At 41.9% G+C, this 20047-nt stretch overlaps 1 protein-coding gene across 1 annotated transcript in view; it reads right to left on the bottom strand.

Moving 5' to 3' along the window:
* LOC6533991 (protein slit) overlaps window positions 1–20047 on the bottom strand; it is a 53507-nt gene that overhangs the window by 11577 nt on the left and 21883 nt on the right. Inside the window, exons 3-4 of the mRNA XM_002094645.4 lie at window positions 19292–19349; window positions 3320–3536 (exon numbers count right to left, since the gene is read on the bottom strand). The gene's annotated coding sequence lies outside the window, so the exon portion shown is untranslated. The remainder of the gene's footprint in view (window positions 1–3319; window positions 3537–19291; window positions 19350–20047) is intronic.

Genomic DNA, 20047 nt, shown 5'->3' with positions numbered 1-20047 from the left:
GAAATTTGACCCACTAGTTTTTCGCTCTCCATTCCACTGTGCATTTAAAATGTTCCATATTGTTTGCATTTGCTTTTAAATTTCCCCGCTCAACATTGTACGACCATGAAGTACGAAAAAAGTATAAAATAAGTCTCAACTTTTTGCCTACTGCCGCTGCCCCTGCCCCTGCCCCGCTCTTCCCCTTCCCCCTCCCCGTCGGCGCTGCGTTCCCTGGTGAATTTAACATGAGGCAAGGCCGTTGGGAGGTGGGTCTCGGTGGGCGGGGTTCGGTGCTCGGTGGGTGCAGCGGGAAAGCGGGACAGCGTCACATGTGTGCAGAGCTGAACGTGGCTGAAACGGAAGGTGAGGGGTCGAAAGGGGAAGGGGCAAGGGGCAGCGTGGTTTTTTGCTTTAAGCAGCACCATTGTTTATGCTCAGAGCTCAAAGCGAGCGGGAACGAGAAGTAGATAACTACACACAGAGAAAAGGAAATATATAAATGTTAATATATATAGAACTTTACTTAAAATAAGAAAAGTTGTTAGAAGAAAAGATACTGATTTCGATGATAGGTAATTTGATAACCGAATTTATATCGTCATTCTGTCTAAGTAGATCTACAAGTATAATTAGTTCTTTTGGTTCAAAGAAATCTTTCAAAATATACATAAAATATTAAGCCCCTTTGTGAGGGGCAGAAATATTAGAGTTAACTCTGTTTTTCTCTCAGTGCAAGAATGGCGAGAGCTAACCAGACTCATTTAAAGAGAGACCCCGAGACATGAGTTAAGTGCGATGGCGAAATTTATGCGAAGAATGCAGCAGCAATATGTGCAACGGCAGCAGCAGCACCAGCAACTCTGCAACAGCAGCAGCATCAGCAACAGCAACAGCAACAGCAGTAGCAACAACAGCAGCATCAAGTGAACCACATGGTCGGCAAGCATTTTTCTTCGTCCTGTTTGTTTTTGGCATCCCGTACGCTGGCTGGCAGCACCCAAAAAAGGACCAACAGGGGAGCAGGACGATATTTTTCCTCATTTTTTCCTGGCCGGTGAATAATGTTTAACGTGTGCGTCTGTGTGTGTGCTGGAGACAGGAAAAGTATTTGCGAGTGAAAAGTCTGCAGTTGCCTGTGTGATGTGTGAATAAGTAAGCTTTGTAAGAAGTTTTTCATTTCCCACTTTTTCCTCTTTGTCTGCCGCTCATCTCATCTCTCATTCGCCACCATTCTCGGCAATTTTTCAGTTTTCCCCCATTGTTTCAAAGGGAAACGTGTGGCAGGCATACGGAAACTTAATAAGATTTTAATTGAAGCGCAGGAATTTAATTAATTTAATTATGAATACATAAGCTGAAGACGTCCAGAGGAATGATATATGTGTGTGGAGAAAGACGCGGAGAGCAAAATTACTTGGTCGCTGAGGAATGCAATAAAATGGCAGATTTGATTAAATCATTTAGCATTTTTCAGAAAACCGAAAGGGGTGGTTGCCACAAAGATTTCTTAAGAAATCATGATGATCCAGAAATTATGATCACAAAAGAGGGAAAGTGTTTTTCACCCAGTTCTTAATTTATTTAAAATATAAATATAAGTCGATGTTTCAGGACTGAAGCTTTAGCACTCAATATTTAACGATAAGACTAAACACGCCGTAATTATTTATCATGTATACAGTGATAGCTGCATTGTAACCAGTCTACACAAAAGTCACGTTCGTGGCTGTTTTGTCAGCTAAATTCGATGAGCGGGTTTCAGGGGCTGTTTTAAGCGCGTTGCCATGGCTCAGTATTTAGTTTTTTTGGTGCGTTTCAAGTTGCAATACAAAAAGTGCACATTAACTTCCGCATTCTGAATTGAATGAGTGAGTGCATTGGCCTGGACAAAAGAAGAACGATTGCGTGACAATTATGTTGCACATGCCAGAGTGTCTACTGTTGTCTAGTTAGATCTGCAAGTCCGTCATTCCTTGACTTAATTAAAACCAGACTTTTCGCCGGACGGCGAGTCATTAATTTAATTACTGCTTTCAATTAAATGCGAACGAAATGCGAACGAAATGCCATCCGCAAAGGCAACTGCAGCTGCATAAATCAATTGATTTGGCTCGCATGTCTTCTATATCATCGTCATTGAGCTTGATTCATTCATTTGAACACTTGTACATCTGTTCTCCCATGTTCGTTTATCAATTATTGCTTTTCGGAAAACGGGGGGAAAAATCAACAGAGCTTTCCCCTGCACAGTTGACCGACTTTGAGTTATTGTTGTTGCGCTGCTTGTTTTGTTTGATTTTCATTAAGTCTGGCCCCCTTGCAGCTTTGAGATCTTGTTGCAAGTTCCCAGTTGCAAGTTCCCGGTTGCCGGTTGCTGTTGCTGTTGCAATTACTTGCGTCATTAAACCGGCGACCATTCAGCCCAAGTTCTCGACTTCTAGAGTTCGGGCCCGAGTTCGAGCTCTCCCCGGGTCATTCTCCTGATCCCTTGGGTGATTTATATTACTTTGCCAAGTTTTCACAGTCGCCAACGATTTTCAATTGAGTTGCCCGCTCTGTTTTGCCAACATTAACAACTTGCAATTAGTGTGCATATGTATGTTGTTGCTGCCGCTGGATTTAAGTAGTTCTGGTTAACCCCAAAAAGGCACGTAATTGCGGAGTCAAAGTCCCATTGGTTGGGTAAAAGTTTGCTAAACTTGTATTGGATTACTTTAAAGAATTACAAATGGGCAATAAGATCAAGTTGGTGTTAGTGGATGGAAGCCAACTTTAGGGAAGAACTAAAAACGTAACTAAGAAGATTTCTAGTCCCTGTTTCAGTTTTAAACCTTGTTATTTTTTTATTAACAATATTTTTCAATATCATAAAAATAATTTTTATGTGTGATATATCGAAATATTGGCAAGTTATTACATATTTAATTTTTTATTTATTTTTCCAATTACAGTCTGGTTTACCATTTGTATTATATTAAGCTGCAGGCTTAATTCATAAGCCCCTTAACATAACAAATCCTAACCGTAATCCCCAAGTTCCAATGCATTTGCTAAAAAACCAAACTGAATTCGAAACCAAAAAATTCGCAACGAAACTGCAAAAAACGCAGTGGCGACAAAAACCGCGTGCCTGCAAACTCGTCAGACGGCGCGTTTTAAACCGCAATGCGACAGCAGGGGCTGGAAAACGGTCAAGGGGGGGTTAAGGATTGACAGGGAGCTGTGCTCAATTAATTGTTGGATTTAGCAGAAAATGAAATGAAATAAGTGACCACATCAATGCGAATTAAAATTATTGTCACCGGTGTTGTAATGCAATCAGTTGCGATTTGATTACCTTTAATTGACTTTTCAGCACCGTTGAATCAGCGACTGCGACTGCGACGTCGGCAGAGGCAGCGTCATCAGCATTTAACACTTTTTGCCGCCGCTCATTAACAATTCAAACTGTGTGCTTTTGACCCACTCCGACTGCCTGGTGGCTTAATTTATTTTATTAAATTCAATTCCAATGCCGGAACTTGTTGTCAAACATATTGTTGATGGAGGGCCGCCTGCAACGAGAATAATGTGCAAAAAACCATAAATTATTTAATCCAGCTGCAGCAACATCGTAAATTGTTAATAATATGGCAAAGAGGTTTGCATGTCGGCAATTTATGATTTGCTTAAAATATTCATTTAAATGCTTTCCGAGTAAAATCGCTCTGGGGACACCAACTTTTTACATAATATTCATATTTTTTGCGCGTTCTTTTTTGCTCGCGATGCCAACAATTTTCTTTTATAATTTCCATTTTAATTATTTATTTATATTTATGCCTTAATGGTTCGATTGAGCGTTGGTATTGATTTTCCATATATTTCCCGAAACACTTAATTACATTTAAAATCATGCATTAATTAGATTTTTTCCCTTAACGCGTTTCGACCTTAACTCCCGTCCCGGTTCGCCTAGATAAACTCTAGATAATTATTTAATATTCAATTACTCAAACAGCAATTTTGCGTTTGAATAAGTTGCCAATCGTGGGTAAAAAAGCGTTTAACAAATTGTTCGGTCTTAATTAATAAATTGTTTGCTGTGCAATTTGGCCGTGCAACTGTTTTCGCAACAGAAATATTTCCGCAATTTAATATGCTGCAAAAGGAGCCACAGAGGTGAGGCACCATAAAGCAAATGTGAGCCTCGGCCGCAGCATGAAAAACATATATATACATACATATATCTGAAAATGTGGCAAGCCAAGGAACATACAAGGGAAAATGCAAAATGCCGGGACTCGCCTATTGCCACTGGGAAACTGTCCCTTGTCTGGAAGCCCGACCCCTCGATTCCCGATCCTTTTCTCCTGGAGCAGCCAGTGTCCCTTGTCTTTTGGGCTCCTGGCTGCTGGCTGCTGGCTCTCGGGCTGGGGCTCCATACATGGCAAGTGTTGTAAGTATGTGCTTAAATACGCATTTATTCATACAAATATGGCCAGAAGGCGTCTGCGGCAACCGCAGAAAGCATCAGCATCAGCTTCAGCAGCCGAGAGCAGTTGGAGTCGCAGCCGGCAGAACAATAAAAGCAAGTTGTGTGGATGCTCCAACTAAACAGGCTCTCGAATGCGAAACATCCTATGATTATTTGTTAATTCATTTGTTAATATAAAATGAGTTAGAAGACAGAATATTCTTTTTTTTTTCATTAGTAAATGTGACTAGTGAGTTAGCAGTGGTTCTCAAGCTTGTGCTTTTCTTGGCAGCTACTATAGTAAATATCAGTTGGCTCTTAACTAAAAATGTTTATTGCTTTATTTTTGAAGTTTCAAATCTGCTAAGTCCCATCATGCCCCTTGCTACCCCGCGGTCACTCGGAATGGCAAAACGCAGAGCGAACGAATTTCCATGTCGTCGTCGTTGTCGTTGTCGTGGTTGTTGCTCGTTAGTTGCGCATCTGATTTGCCCGTCGAGGGAAGAGCCATGGAACGGGCGGTGGACTGGGGGGATTGGGGGTTACGAGCCACAGGAGGGGGGTGGGGGTGGGTACAGGATGCGGACCCAGTGCTGGACCCCTGGATGGTAACCCCGCGGGCTCCTTGGCCACGCGAACATGGCGCAAATGTGACAAATATGGTCATGAAGTGTGCAAGTGACAAGTCCAACATACTTACAAATTTTCATGAGGACCCACTAAGCCCGCCAACTGAGGGCCAGAGCGGAATTCCTCTGCGTTTTCAAATACAGTGGCGTGCAAGTATGAGTACATGTTTGCAACTTTTGACTGTTCGCCTAAATAAAAAAGGTATTAGTTAAGCAAATGAACCCAAATTTTTACTGTTGATTCTTTGATTATTTATTTACAAATTCGTAAAAAAAAATAACAATAATGTAATTCTTTTCGTTAGGAAAAAAATAAAATTTAAATTAACTCGCATGTACTCAATTATGCTCAATTTGAATTTTTCAACAAAAGTTGGACAGCCCATTCAACTGAAAGTTTAATTTTAGAATTTACCATTTGTTTTTAAGAAAGTTTAATATAAAAGTATAAATATAAAAGCTTTCAACCAAAAAGGTACGAATCTCCACGTGTTTTTGGCTCTTAACTATTAAAACAAATAATATGAAGAGATTGCCAATAAATGTTGAAGATTCAGTGATAAACCTTACTGAAAATGGATTTTCGACGCGTATAATAGCTGGGAAGTTAAATATAAGCCAATCAGCAGCCATTCGTGTTCAAAAAAGGCGAAACGCGGTACCCAAAATTCAAAGAAGAAGTCCACGTCGTTTGTTGACCGATGCAGATGCGCGGCTAATGATGCAAAATATTAAAAAGGATAACAATTGTAGACCCAAGGATGCGTCTGCAGCTATAGGCAAGCCTGTCAGCCAGTGGACAGCGTGTCGAGCACTTAAGCGTATTGGATTCGTTTCCGAATTAAAAAAAACGAAACCGGCCTTGTCCGATAAAAATATAAAAGCACGGCTAAAATTTGCGAAGGCACATAAAAATTGGCAAGTGGACGACTGGAAAAAAGTTATATGGTCTGATAAATCAAAATTCAATCGATACCAGTCGGACGGAAAACAATATTGTTGGAAAAAGCCTGCAGAGTCGCTGCAAAGACGGCACCTACAGGAAACAGTAAAACAAGGAGGAGGAAATGTCATGGTCTGGAGCTGTTTTACCTGGTGGAGCATTGGACCAATAAAGAAAATAGAAGGAACTATGAAAAAAGAGGACTATTTAGATATTCTGCAGACCCATCTTTGCGATTTTGTTGACAAATGCGTTTATAATGAGAGTCATATCACATTCCTGCAAGATGGAAATCCGAAACACACGTCCAAAATCGTGAAGGAATGGATCGGAAATCAAGATTTTAAGTTAATGGAGTGGCCAGCTCAGAGTCCTGATCTCAATCCAATCGAAAATTTGTGGTCGATTGTGAAAAGACGATTGGGACAATCCGAATCGGTTGCAGCAAACCAACACGAGTTGTGGCAACGAATCCAGCAAGAATGGAAAGCTATTCCGAAGGAAATTGTTCAAAATCTGGTGGAAAGTATTCCAAATCGAATAAAAAGCGTCATCAGAATTAAGGGTTTTTGGACTAAGTACTAAAAGATAAGCTTTTGTTGAAAAATTCAAATTGAGCATAATTGAGTACATGCGAGTTAATTTAAATTTTATTTTTTTCCTAACGAAAAGAATTACATTATTGTTATTTTTTTTTACGAATTTGTAAATAAATAATCAAAGAATCAACAGTAAAAATTTGGGTTCATTTGCTTAACTAATACCTTTTTTATTTAGGCGAACAGTCAAAAGTTGCAAACATGTACTCATACTTGCACGCCACTGTATATGTTAATGATGCCGCGCAGTAGCGGAGAGCGGGGAACACACAATGATTTCCAGTTTTTCTCCACGGCATTTTCCCTGTTTAGTTGGCCAAACGTATTTCCTGTCTTTCCGCCGCTTACCCAACACCTCTTCAGCTGTTTTTATTTTAACGATTTTCCCCGTTTCTTTCGCAGCCTTTGTTCGGCAAATAAAAAAGTGATTTGAATATGTGCAAACTAATGCCGCTGTTGATGAGCTGGCGTTTTTTTTTCGCCAGCTCGCTTCGCAAATTAAATTTCAATTTCAATTTTGAACGGATGCGGTTTGAACAGGGATTTCTTTCTTTCATTCTTCGGGTCTAATGCGATTTAGATGGCTTTGGGATTTTAATTGGCGGGAAGAAACATCAAAAATGGGCTACAATGAGTTAAGAGCTTTACGCCAATGGCAATGGGAAAATTTAGAGAGTGAAATCTCATTACTGATTACAATTTACTTAAGAGCCGTCGACTTGTAAGAAGTATTGTCTCTAATCCCAACACTTACTTAACTTCTTTCCCACAATGATTAATCGATCGACTTGTCGCAATCCTTGTTAATCCCAGCAGGAAGTGCGTGTCTCAGCTCCAAACGAGAACCTCTTAAAGGGGTAAGAATAAGCGGCTGGAAAATCAATCATCTCGCTGCATCCTCATAGCGTACATAGTGTATGTCCATTTTCTAACCTGGGACAGGAAATGACAACGAGCTGACCGAGCACACAAGAAATCAAACCACTTGCGAGCCAGCAAAAACAAGGAGCCACTCCAGCAAAGATTTCCAGCCATGGTCAACAGCAATCAGCGTTGCATGCCACATGCAAGGGGCTCCTAAAAATCGGACGCACAAGTTTTCCGATCCGAAAACTCATTTAAAGTAGGTACGCATCGAGCGACGTGTGGGGATTTTAAGTACTTGCCCACACAGAAAATAAAATTCTTATAGAATACGTAGTTTTTGAAGTTATTATTTGAACAACTTACTAAAAATGAAAAAATGGTATTTTTAACGATAATCAACATTTAGCAGAAACATTTTGAGATGACGACTTGCAACTATTTCTCCCTGTGTACGCACGCACTTAGCTTGTCTCCCCTCGTTGAAACTCTAAACAACAAAATCCGTCACGAAAATTACATAATTACCTGCAATAAATTGTAATTACGGACTTCGGTAACATTTTGCTTAGATAAACGCTTTTCCATGTCGCTGTCTGGGTGCTCAGTGTTCACTTTTGTGTTTATTTTTGCTTTTGGTCGCTTTTCCATTTCGGTTTCATTTTGCCCCGGTACAACGACATTGACTTTGCTCCGTCCGCTGGCATAAATTAGACTAAGCAATTACAACAACAGGCAGTCAGTCTGAGGTGACAATGTCAAGGGGGCGTGGCGAAGGGAGCTGCACGTTTTTGGATGCCCAAAATGGCACTCTATACATCCAACATTATCCAACGTCCAGCATTCAACATCGAACGCCCCCAGGCACTAAAGTCATTTATACCGATTTGTGGGTGGTCAGAGATTTGGCAAGCGGACCAAATCATGCCCAGAGGACTCTGGTAGAATAAATCTGTGTAAATTTTTAATTTAATTTCCACGCGAGTGTCCTCGAAGTCGGAGCTCAGACATTACTAACCTCATTTGATGTGGAGCAAGTTGCAGCTAGAATCCGATGGAATCTCAGCCTCCATGAATCATGCATTGGATCGAATGCCAAATTATACCACTCGACCGACCCACTGGAGAGTGGCCGAGGAAAATATGTATATATTTGACAAATTGAGTTGGAATCGATAAATAATAATTGAAGGCGGGTGTGCAGAGGCCACAAAATGCCAGAAAATGCGGGAAAATGACTGTAGATTGAAGAGATACGATTGGGGGACGATAGCGAGGTAGACACTCTGTCTCGGCTTACCCATAAAAGCAATTTCAATAAATAAACAAATTGGGTCAATGCAACCGGCAACTGGCAACTGGCAAACAGGGAGAGAGATACTCGCATACTGGCAAACAAACACTGACATCGAACGACACTAAAGTATCTGCGAAAAAACATTCGAGTCTGACCAAATGTGCCGTTTTTGGGCCTCATTAGGGTGAACCAAAATCCCAGCCACCCACTTTGCTCTCATTTGTTATGAGCACAAAATGAGTGAGCTAAACAAAAAGTCATTTGGTCAGCTATTTCGAGCGAATTATGCATCCCAAAGAAAAGAAGAAAAAAAGCGTTGACCATAAACTAGTTTTTGGCTCATTGGTCGGCTGCATATTAAAGTTTTTAAGCACCAGATTTGCATATTTAAACAAAATCATGTCGAGTAATCAACTTTGAACTATATAAATTTACGCTCCACATTTCCTACACAACAATCTATTTCATTGGGAGCTAACAAATAAAATCACGAACGAAATTTAAAATGCAAAATCAATGGGAAATGGGAAATAAATGCGCATAACGTTTAGCGTAATTACGGATCGGCAGCCAATGCAAATCCTCCATATGAGTCTATGTAAACATGCATCTATACGAGTATATTTAAACACGCAGGAATGTTTCCCTTGATAAGCAGGGCAAAGTGAATTTTTATAAAATTTATTGCTAAGGTTAATTGGCTGCTGATGTTTGCGCGAGGCGATGACATAATGATCTTTATTTATATATAAAGACACAAAGTTTAATCTTTATAAATTTCTCGTTTCCACTGAAATCATGCATAATCTTTGAAATCCTAAGGTGTGCTTGTCGTTAAGCAATGATTAATTTTAACTTTGAACATTTTCAGGTGCCAAAAACATTGCTAATTTGCATCTTTTTCGGTTGAATGTTTCTCAAGTTCACCTTTGCATAATCTTAAACATTAGCAAAAGTTAAGAAATCAGCTTGCTTCGGAAGCTTAAGTTATTATAGTTTGGCACTTGTTTTCATTATAATTCTAGTATATATCTTAAGGGACTGTAGAAGAGCGATCCTTACTTATGCCAGTCATATGTGACTTGGGCTAATTATAGCCTCTCACTATTACCGCTAAGCCTCAAATGAGCTGGGCTTATCAGCGGATTTCCATTTCCTCCTGATGTTTGTGCGTTTTTTGCTCGATATAATCTTCCGCTTCGTTAATGTCCGCAGCCTGCCATCCTGGCCGTGGCATAACTTTTATTTGCAGGCCATTAAACATTTAGGACCACGCCCCTTAATGTCACTAAAAGCGCTGTTCGCTCCAAGGGGGGCGGTGTGGAGCTTTGCATAAATCGATCTGAGGTCTGAGCCTGTCTCCGGCTATTTACTTATTTATCACAATGACCCAGCCCTATTCCCAGCCCTATTCCCCATCTCCATTCCCGTCGAGGAGACCACACACAGCGTAATAGTTCCCGAGCTCGTCTCTCTTTTTTCAGTCCTTAGGCTGGTCGCTCCTCCATTAGGCCGCTGTTTGCCTTGATAATGTTTCCAGGGGCGAATCTGGGGGGGAATGGGACTCAAGTTGGTCAAGACATCGCTGCCTTTTTGTCATTTCAGTTGTGTTTACTAAGCGGAAACACGAAAAAATAAATATATATGGGAGTGGGTATTTATATACATATATATTTGCACACCTCCCCCAGTTGCTAAAATAAGGCCTAGTTCTGACTTCCGACTCCTGATTCCCTGATTCCCCACTGCTCCATTCCAACTGCCGAGTACCGAGTACCGAGTGCTCCTAAGCAAATAATTTATTTATGGGCTTGTTTACTTGTTCCGGCTCGGGATCTGAGTCGGCTTCTTTTGTCATGTTTGCCAAGGGCTTAGTAGGTGGCAGTTCTCGAATTCGCTTTATAAATAAGAAATCAATTGATTTTATTTACAACTCTTAAGGCGCTTAGCCATTCGGTCTATTCGGAAACTGAACCACTCTATGATAAAGTCGATTCCACATAAATATTGTTCCAGCGAATCGCGCGAATCACAAGCTGCTCTTTCGCTTTAATAAGAGTGTTTACATTCGATCCTGCTGCATTCGCATTCGCAAACGCAGTTCCCATTGAGTAATCAAATGTCGGCTGGGTGCAAAATGTTTACTCCCAGGGCTTTCTGCGAATAACTGGTTGCGAAGTGTTGAAAATTTATCTGCAGGGCCATGCAATTTTTTCCCTTTTTGTTTGCCCCGTTTAGGTTCACTGCAGAAAAGGGGGCCAAACCAAACCAAACCAAACCAAAAAAAGAAGAAAATAAAAGGGAAACGAACGGAGGGGGGAATGGAAAAAGGCCAGCACAGTTTTCCATTAGCAAATGCAACCACAAAAGCTTGGCTGTATCTCGCCTGTTCTATATCCACATCTCGCCTGCTCTCGGGGTCTCTCGCTCTACTAATTCCGAACCAATAATTTGCACTTAACTGCCAGAGTTTCTGGATGGGTCCTCGTTTCTCGTTCCTCGTTCCTGGTTTCAGTTTCTGTCATAGAAAATTCCCTTTTATAAAACATTTTTTCCCAGTCCTTTCTTTTTTGTGTTTTGCCTGTTCCGCTGACAAATTCTGGCAGAAAGTTTGTGTTCGAGGGCTTAACATTATGTGCTTGACTCTGTGGTTCGAGTTGACTGCATTCGCTGGTTACAAATATCCAAATATCCATATCCGACTGATGAAAGTCTATCAGCCAGAGCGTGAATGGAAGTTAAAGTTTGACTATCTTTGCATTTATATTTGCCATCTACCATTGAGGGGGCAGGAAAAGCGAACATAGCTAGGATTTCCGTGGCCATCCTGCTCCATTTTGGCCCCGACACCAAACACAAGTTATTATTTACTCTGACAATAGTGGAGTGTTCGGCGGACAGGATGAAGAGCTCCTCCAGCTCCATCTCCAGCTCCAGCTCCAGTTTGCCACTCAATTGACGCTCGATGGAGTCCGTTGCCCATCCTCCAGAATTTCCCCCGGGCTGTTGTCGGCCTGCCAAGTGTTGTCGTGTTGACTTGGCTTCCCAAACCGACTCTTCCCTCCCTCTGACTCCACACCACTCCATTCCACTCCCGATTCCCGGTCCTTTTCGAGTTCCTCCTCCTTCACCATTTCAGTTTTCCACTTGGTAGTTCCCTCAAGTCCACAGGGCTGTTCCTAGTTCTTTTCATGTATAATTTTTACGTACAGAGTAAGAATCGATACTAAATATTATCTCTGTATTCAACCTAGCTAAGCCCAGAATTTATAACCAAATTATTTGTACCGATAAGCTGAACTAGTATGAAATATCAAGTATTAATAAAAATAAAGTTATGGGGCTAGTACTATTTAAAATATTTTTCTCTGTGCAAAGAAGCAGCTTCAATCATTCTTGACTGTTCAATTCCCCCAACTTTTTGCATTTAAGTTCTCTAGAATTTGGCTTTGTTTTTGTTTTTCTAAGGACACTCCCCCTTTTTTAAGGTTTAAATAATGGTTTCATTTTGATTCCAACCCATAATTCAAAGGCAAACGGCAGAAATCGAAGTTTGGCGTGGCCAAATGAATCTGGATGGCCAAATGTATCTAACCCAGCCAAGTGCTGTCCAAGGCCGGAGGGAAGTTGTATCTGCTGGTTGCTCGAACTATCTGTATCTGTCGGGTTTGTTCGCTCGTTCGAGTGGCGCTACGTTGACCATTTTTGGGTGGCCCCGCCAACGTTGAGGAGTCGGAGTTTCGAAGTTGCGGGGACAGACGGTGTCTATAGAATCTATAGCTTGGAAGCTGCCAGCACGCGTTGATGCCGTTGTTGTCGTTGTGCTGCCCATAAAAAGTCAGACAAGTTCCAGGGCGACGCGTTGCCATTGCAACTCTGGATGGCTTTTTGTGGTGTTCTGCTTCTCCGGCTTGTCAAACGTAGCTGTTAGATACAATTACAGTTAGCTGAAGTAGCTATGCGAACGGCGGCACTCCGTTTGATGTCTGCTTGGCCGCCTCCAGGTATGTATCTTCATCTTCATCGTCATCTTCTCGCATCGCACATCGCACAGCTCACATCTCCATCTTTGAGTTAGTCATGTGCGGTCGCCAATGTTATCGGATGCCAGTCGAGACTTTTGGATTTCCATTGTCTGAAGTGCAAAGATTTCTGCTCTGCTCGTAGATCTGCATCGCCATCGGGGCATGTGGAATTCGCTACATTTCTAAATGCCTGGGAGGCGTGTGAATCATCGGATACGCTCTTATGGCCACTGGCAACTGGCCATTAAAGTGCGACAAGTGCTCGGGATCGGTGGAAAATTGCATAATTGCCATGTTGGGGATAATTGCCGTCGATGAATCATCCCACGGATTGCCCGGCTTCGAAATCAAAAAGATGTAGATGCAGAAAACTGGTTGCGGATTAATGGCCAGCAATCAAAGGGGAGGTTCCACATTTTGGCATAATTGTTGTGTTCAATGCGCGGTTAAGACATAACGAAAGCTAAAGCTTTTTTCTATATTAGCTTGTACAACATAAAAACTAAAGTCCTTTTTAATTTTCCCCGAACTTAAGTATCGATTACTATGTATCCGTTTCTGCCCCTTACTCTGAACTCTCTGCAACTTTGCTTCTTTTTACCTTGATCTACCCAAATCTCTTGGGTAAACATAAACTAAGCCAAAACAAACGCACATCCTTGAACGTGTATAGCCATCCCCAAAAGCCCTTAGAAAAGCAATTAAAGATTAAAGTCTTGCAAGGGGGGGGGGAAATAAAACCAAAGTCACTGGAAATGGATGACCAGCACGTGTTAAGCTTATTAGGAACCCTGATTTCTTTTGCAACATGGAGCTCCACAAGACCTTCCACTGCCAACTCTTTGCAGCCGAAAATTCTAGACATAAATCCCGGACTCAAAACACACAGCTTGGCAGCAGAAATGGCAACAACTAATAACCAATAAAAAGTCTTAAGCCTTCCTGAGCTCATAAATGTTATTTTCAAATACAGATATAACCATGCCACAGCGGTGGTCTGAGGTCAAAGGGCAGCCGGTTCGTTCTAGGGCCACAAAATAATCCAACTACGTGTGAGTGTAAGTGTAAGTTGCTCAGTTGCGCCGTAAAGAAAACCATTCGAGTTGAAAAGCCCTTTTAATAAGCATTTTTGCCAGACTCGAGAAAAGTAAAAATAAAAATAAAAACTTGCATTCGAGGCAGCGGCAACAAGTGGAAAACGAGGGGCCCCAATGGAGTGTGGCAGGGTTAAGGAGAAACCACTTCAGCTGATGTTTGAGTGAATGAAGTCGAAAGATGAGCAGCCCAAGCCGCGGCCAATGATTGGCAGCAGAAAGAGTCGGCTATAGCGGTGCGAGAGAGAGGGGAAAACGCCGCAGAACGGGCTGCAAAGTAAAGCAACAGTCAACAGTCGGCGGCAACAGTTGTTGCCTCAGAGCTGCGGTCATGTTGCATGTTCAAGATGACAGCCTGGCTGCCAGAAAACGAGGGTTGGCTTAAAAGTTTATAGAGCAGCTAGAAAGAGTTAAACACCTTATATAACTTAAGATATGAGAAACCTTTAGTAGATGTTAGCTAAAATTATTGTGAGATTTTAAAGAAATATATTTTTTACCAATGAAGCACTGTTTAAATCAAAGATCTACTCTGGTTTATCATCATATATATGGTGTGATATATCGTTATCAATCCCCAATTCGCTTCACTGTTCTCAGAACTTGCGAAGCCACCCGCTTATCAATTTAACTCACGGCTGGCAGACAGGCAGTCAGAGCTGAGGAGTTGGACCAGGCCGGCTGGCAAAACGCTGCAATGCAGTTGAACTTTTAATTTGATGAATGATATACATTTGTCTCGAGTGCGAGCCAAACCCCCCTGCGGCTGCCCCTGATCTCGATACCCTCCTGCGTTAACCCTCTCGCAGGCCTTGGTCTGCCACAGTGCCACAGAGATTGCCGCAAGTCGGCCGGTAATTGTTGTGGACTGCAGCTGGAAGGGAGGATGGAGTGCGTCCAGTCCAAAGACCGATAGCCTGGAAATATTTGCACAGACAAGTTGAGACCCCTTCACACACATGCTGCTGCTCTTTTCTCACTGTGTGCTGATCTGGATCTCGACTCGACTTGGGCTATATAATTTTGCTTAGCTGCAATTATGAGATGTGCGGTGCTGATCTTGAACCAAACGAGCCACAAGAATTGGCCGCGGAGGGGTGCTCACATGCGGAGAAACCTGAACTGCACCGGAAGCTTCGTCTTCTGTGTGCGGGTCTTTTGTGAATCAAAAGCAGAGCAGAGCAGAGTAGAGCGGGCAGTAAAATATAAAAAAAATGAAAAAAAGAATAACTCGTTCTTACGGTTATCTGTTGGTTTTACAAGTGCCTCGAGTGCTGCTGAAGACTCTGCACTGCTCCATTCCTCTTCATGCGTCTGGCAGATGCCAACATTCAACATCCAACATCCAGCATCCTTAATTATGACAATCATCTCAGCTTGATGTTCATTTCTTGACTTGGTTTTCTTTTCCGCGGCTGCTGATCTCCGATCCAGATCGCTTGTATCCGCAAGTGTGTGTGTTGGTATGGGGTCACTTCTCGATATAATCGACTTGGGAGAGGAAAGCCAAAAGATCGCAGTAAAAGATCTTTGGCACAGTTTTTGAAAACACTTCGGAATGCCGTGCACTGGGGGTTGATTTGGGTTGCTCGCCAAGGATGGGAACCATCTCCAAGTGGGGGAGATTGTTCTTTAAAAGGTATAGGGAGCGTGAGAGCTTTATGCTCTGGGAGTTCTTATGACGATTCTGGGTGACTTGGATATGTAGGGAATTATGGTTGCATTGGGCTGATCGCGGAATATATAATTACTTTCAAGGGATATTTTATTCAATAGTTATATACCTTACTGCTCGTCAGGCCATGCAATTATCAAATTCGAAATAAAATGAACCTTCCTTGAATAGCTTTTTCTTTTTAAGCAACCGAACTTTCAGTGGTTGGTATACCATTATAACTCTGGTGTTAAAGGTCACTTTTGGCTGCTGCTATACAACCCTTTCTCTGACCTCTGACTCGACCAGAATTTTCTAACAGATCACTTTCGGTTTGGTGGCTACACGTTTACACATGAGACCTCAATTACACAACCAGCTGATTGATTATGCGGCAGCAGCAACGACAGCTGCGCAATTAAAAGCTCAGCTTTCACCCTAAGGCCAGTTTTCAGTGGCCTTCCAGCCGACCAACCAACCAGCCACTAATTACTTTCACTGGACCAGGGCCCGTCATCAAATCCAACTTGCAAATAAGCCAAGTCAAAGTCAGAGGCGCAGTTACAACTCGAGCACGCAGCCGGACTTTGGTTATCATCGTCATCATCGTCGCAGGGGGCCAAAAGGTTAATATGGCAATTAGCCAACTTGGCCAAAAGAAAGCCGAATAGGGAAAAAAAAGGCAGAAACTCGAAACTCTCTGACAATTAACAGGGGCATAGCTTTCGTAGATGCGATAACTTTCAAACGCGATTAGGGTCGATGAGCTGCCAACAGAATCCAAATCGACAGGTTCTAACAAATGATGCTTCGTTTTTCGATTCTGCTGTCTTTCTGCTGCTTTCTGATGAGGATGAGCCAACGATGGGACTTCTGAAAGTATCTCAACAGGTTCACGCCTCTATCGAAATCTCAGACACACATTAAATGTAATTTTCGAACAAAAAATGGGGAAACCTTTCGAGCCCGATACCGATCCACTTGTCGGTGGTACAACAGAAATTTCCAACAGTTTTTCAAGTGTTTATGATGGGTAGTGAGGGGCATTGGTTTGGTGTGATTACCGCAAGTAAACTATCTCTCGCAGCTGGATGTTTTTCTCTTCCATTTATTGAGGGGAACTGGCTGCCGGTTTTTATACCTCTGCGTCAGTCGGTCGGTGTCTTTTTTTGTTTTCCCTTTTTGCCTTTACCGCTGTATTTTATGTTTTTATGAAGATGAATTTCTTTTTTATAAGTGATTTAGACGTGCCTGCCGCTCTGCACAGCCCCTGCTGCTGGATTGTGGCTCCAATTACCTCGCAACTCGGTTGATTGATTCCGCCGCAACGAGCCGAGTTCAATATCAAGGTAAGTTCAGCTCCACTAAGCCCACCAGCTAATCCGAAATGGAGCGCTCTTTGTCACAAGACCCCACAATACGTCATCATCGGTTTACCTTCAATCGAAGCAAGCTTACAAAAAATAACAAAGTAACAAAAAACCAAATGATACAGATAGAGAACCAATGTCCAATGACAAATCCGATCAACTAGTGGCACTTGGCTAGATCTCTTAAGAGCTGTTACACCTGTCGAGGGCTTCTGTTTACATCAATGCCAGCATCCAAATCTTTATCTGCGGCTCATCATCATCATCGGATGATCTGCGGATGGCATTTGCATAGAATTCCCATCGATGCGCATTTCCTATTTATAGTATATCATTTCCCCTATCGCCAGTGACAATCTGGTGGGCATAAATCAGGGGGCCGCATCGCGGCTTAGATCTACAGTATATAAATTTAAATTAGCCAGTTCAACTTTTACCTCCAGACTTGCCCGCCAGTGATTTAGCACTTGGAATATGCAAAGAATCGCTTTGCAGGTGTTTCAATGCCAAAACGAGTTTACATGCGACTTGACTTATTTGCCTGCTAATTTCTGGTTATTTATGCGACCGAAGCCGTTGGAAAAAGTCAAACAATAGACGTCTTTCTGCTTTTTTAGGGTGGGGCCCCAACTTGGCTTTTTGGCGGACTGTTTTGTTTGTTTGTTTGTTTTTCTGTGAGCGCGCTTTGCGGGCTGCCTTTTCGTGAGTCCATTGTTTGCCCGACAACATGACAATTACACGTTAAGAATTTTGGAAAAAACAAATTGCGTTGTCAGCTTTTTGCTGGAAGTAATCAGCATGGCAAATTATGGAATTATTTCCACCTGAAATCGAGCGCCTCAAGGTCGCCGCTATAATTCATTCCACTTAGTCAAGTGCAGGCTTGGATTACGTCGACGATGAGCTCAGCCGAAAACAAATTTTGTAAAGAGCAAATAAGAAATAATGATTTTGGCAAAGTAAAATATTTGATTATTTATGATGTCAGGTAATAATTTCGATGTTATTACCGAGAAGCTTTAACTATGCAATATTTTGCGAGATGTACACATTTAAATATAAAATGCAAAACGTAGGGACTACTAAATTGATTTTTTGCAATTTATGAAATATTTTCTAAAAATCCATCAAGTGCAGCATATGCAAGTGATTAAAGTTTTAAGTAGGTACTTAAATAATCATTTGTTTTTTCCCATTCGAGCTTCGTCACATTTGTACGGTCTGTGTGTTTCATTTGTGGTAGCAATCCATAAGATACTTTTAAACCGAGTGGCTTTTAGCCCCAGGACTTCCAGCCACGGAATCCTCTCAACAGACTACAAAGGATACTCCAAAAGTTGTCGTCGGCAGTTTCGGTATTTTTAAAGGAAAACCTTGGATGAGAGGAAAGGCCTGTTTGTTATTTACCGACAACTTTATGGCCACATGTCGACGACAACAACAACAACAACGACAAATTGTCATCATAAACAATGTGAGTAAAGCAAAAAAAGCCACGATTTTGTTGCTTAAATTTCTGCCTCTCGCCGCTTTTGTTTTTCATTTTTTGTTGACGCGCATGTGTGAAAAATAAGCAAGTTTCCCGAGCTGAGCCCCCAAGTAATGTGGGGGGTGTGGTCGTCAAGGATTTTTTTTCCATTTGGATTTTTCTTCACTTGCTATTTTTTGCACAGTGTTTTTGTGGGGAAAAGCGCCGCCACGGCGTCTATTTAATGAAGTGCCAGAGTGCCGACGATTTTTGGGGACGTATGCGGCTCTACATTTTTTCGTGTCCGCCGAGAATAGTGTGAATTTTCACATCAAGTCAGCTGCAGTTTTGGCCTGGCTGGCATTCAGCGATTGCACCAAGTTGAGCCGAGCTGAGCCAAGTTGAGTTATCTGGCGTGCTGAAGGTGACAACATCCCGGCTGACAGGTGGGCGGATGTTCAGTTGATTTAAGTACGGATTGAATGGGGTTAACGTTGTGTTTATGTTTGAGTCAAGGCACGTTTAGTGGCACTTAGATGGTTTTAAAGCGGCCGAAGCAAGTGGTCCACCAACAAGATATTATGTCTTAATTATAGGGAATCGTTTAGTGCCTTTTAAAAGTGTATTTTAGCCTTTATTACCTCGCACTTAACATTGTTTTTCAATAACAAAGTCTTAAAAACCGTTCAATATTAGCATTGATAGCCTTGGCCAGATATTTCCCAACATTACCAGAACTTTGCCTGCCAAATAGCTTTTAAATCCCTCGAAAATAGACCAATATGCTCCAAACAGGCTGACACATATGTGAGATCATGAAGAATTAACCTAAGCCCCCGTTTCGAAGCTCTTTAATCCGACATCTAGTATCGCATCGATGCAGCCGAAGCCCATTCATCCGAGCACTTACCCGCTAACACATGTGTATCCAATCACTCTCTGCCCCACTGACGTTCTGCCGGTATAATCTGTAATGAAGAGCAAACATATAAATTTAATAAGCTGTCACATAAATTTTCCGCTCTCTCATGAGCACTTAAATCTATATACTAGAGCCGGACCCCAAAAAAAAAACCATCCGAGCTGAACACTAAATTAGATAGAGAGCTACCAAAAAAATAAAAGACAAATAATTGAGAGCCTAAAAATAGCGGACAACAACAGCAAAAACTGATGCGGGGAATCTCTGAAACAAATTAAATCCACTTAAAAACCGTTGCCAATGGCAAAATAAAAATGTTTTGGCATCTGTTTCGATTTAAAGGATTAAGGGGAAATTGAATACTTTCCCAAGAACGCTGACGCTGACTAAGTGAAAATTAATAGTCAAAAAATGGAAAACTTTCACTGGAAACAAGAAACTTGAAATGACTTCTTGAACTGTGAACCGTGAACATGGAGTTATCGATGGCCCTGAAGTGCCGCGGATTGGAGTGTTTGGATTGTGTGTTGTTCGGCCAGGCCGAGCAAACATCATAAATATTTGAAATGTGTCTCCGTAACTGACACGATGATGGTTCCATCGGGGGATCTTTGGAAGAGCCAGCATGCCACATGGCAGCAACAACATTTTGACACACTTAAGTGTCGGACAGCCCCCATCATCAGCGGATCCCAACCGATCCGATGCGATCCTCAGTCCGCTCGAAGCGAAGATGTGCGACAA

This window comes from Drosophila yakuba, chromosome 3L (assembly GCF_016746365.2).
Source record: "Drosophila yakuba strain Tai18E2 chromosome 3L, Prin_Dyak_Tai18E2_2.1, whole genome shotgun sequence".
NCBI lineage: Eukaryota > Metazoa > Arthropoda > Insecta > Diptera > Drosophilidae > Drosophila > Drosophila yakuba.
Note: the sequence above shows the minus strand (reverse complement) of the source record. Positions and strands in the feature narration are given on the sequence as shown.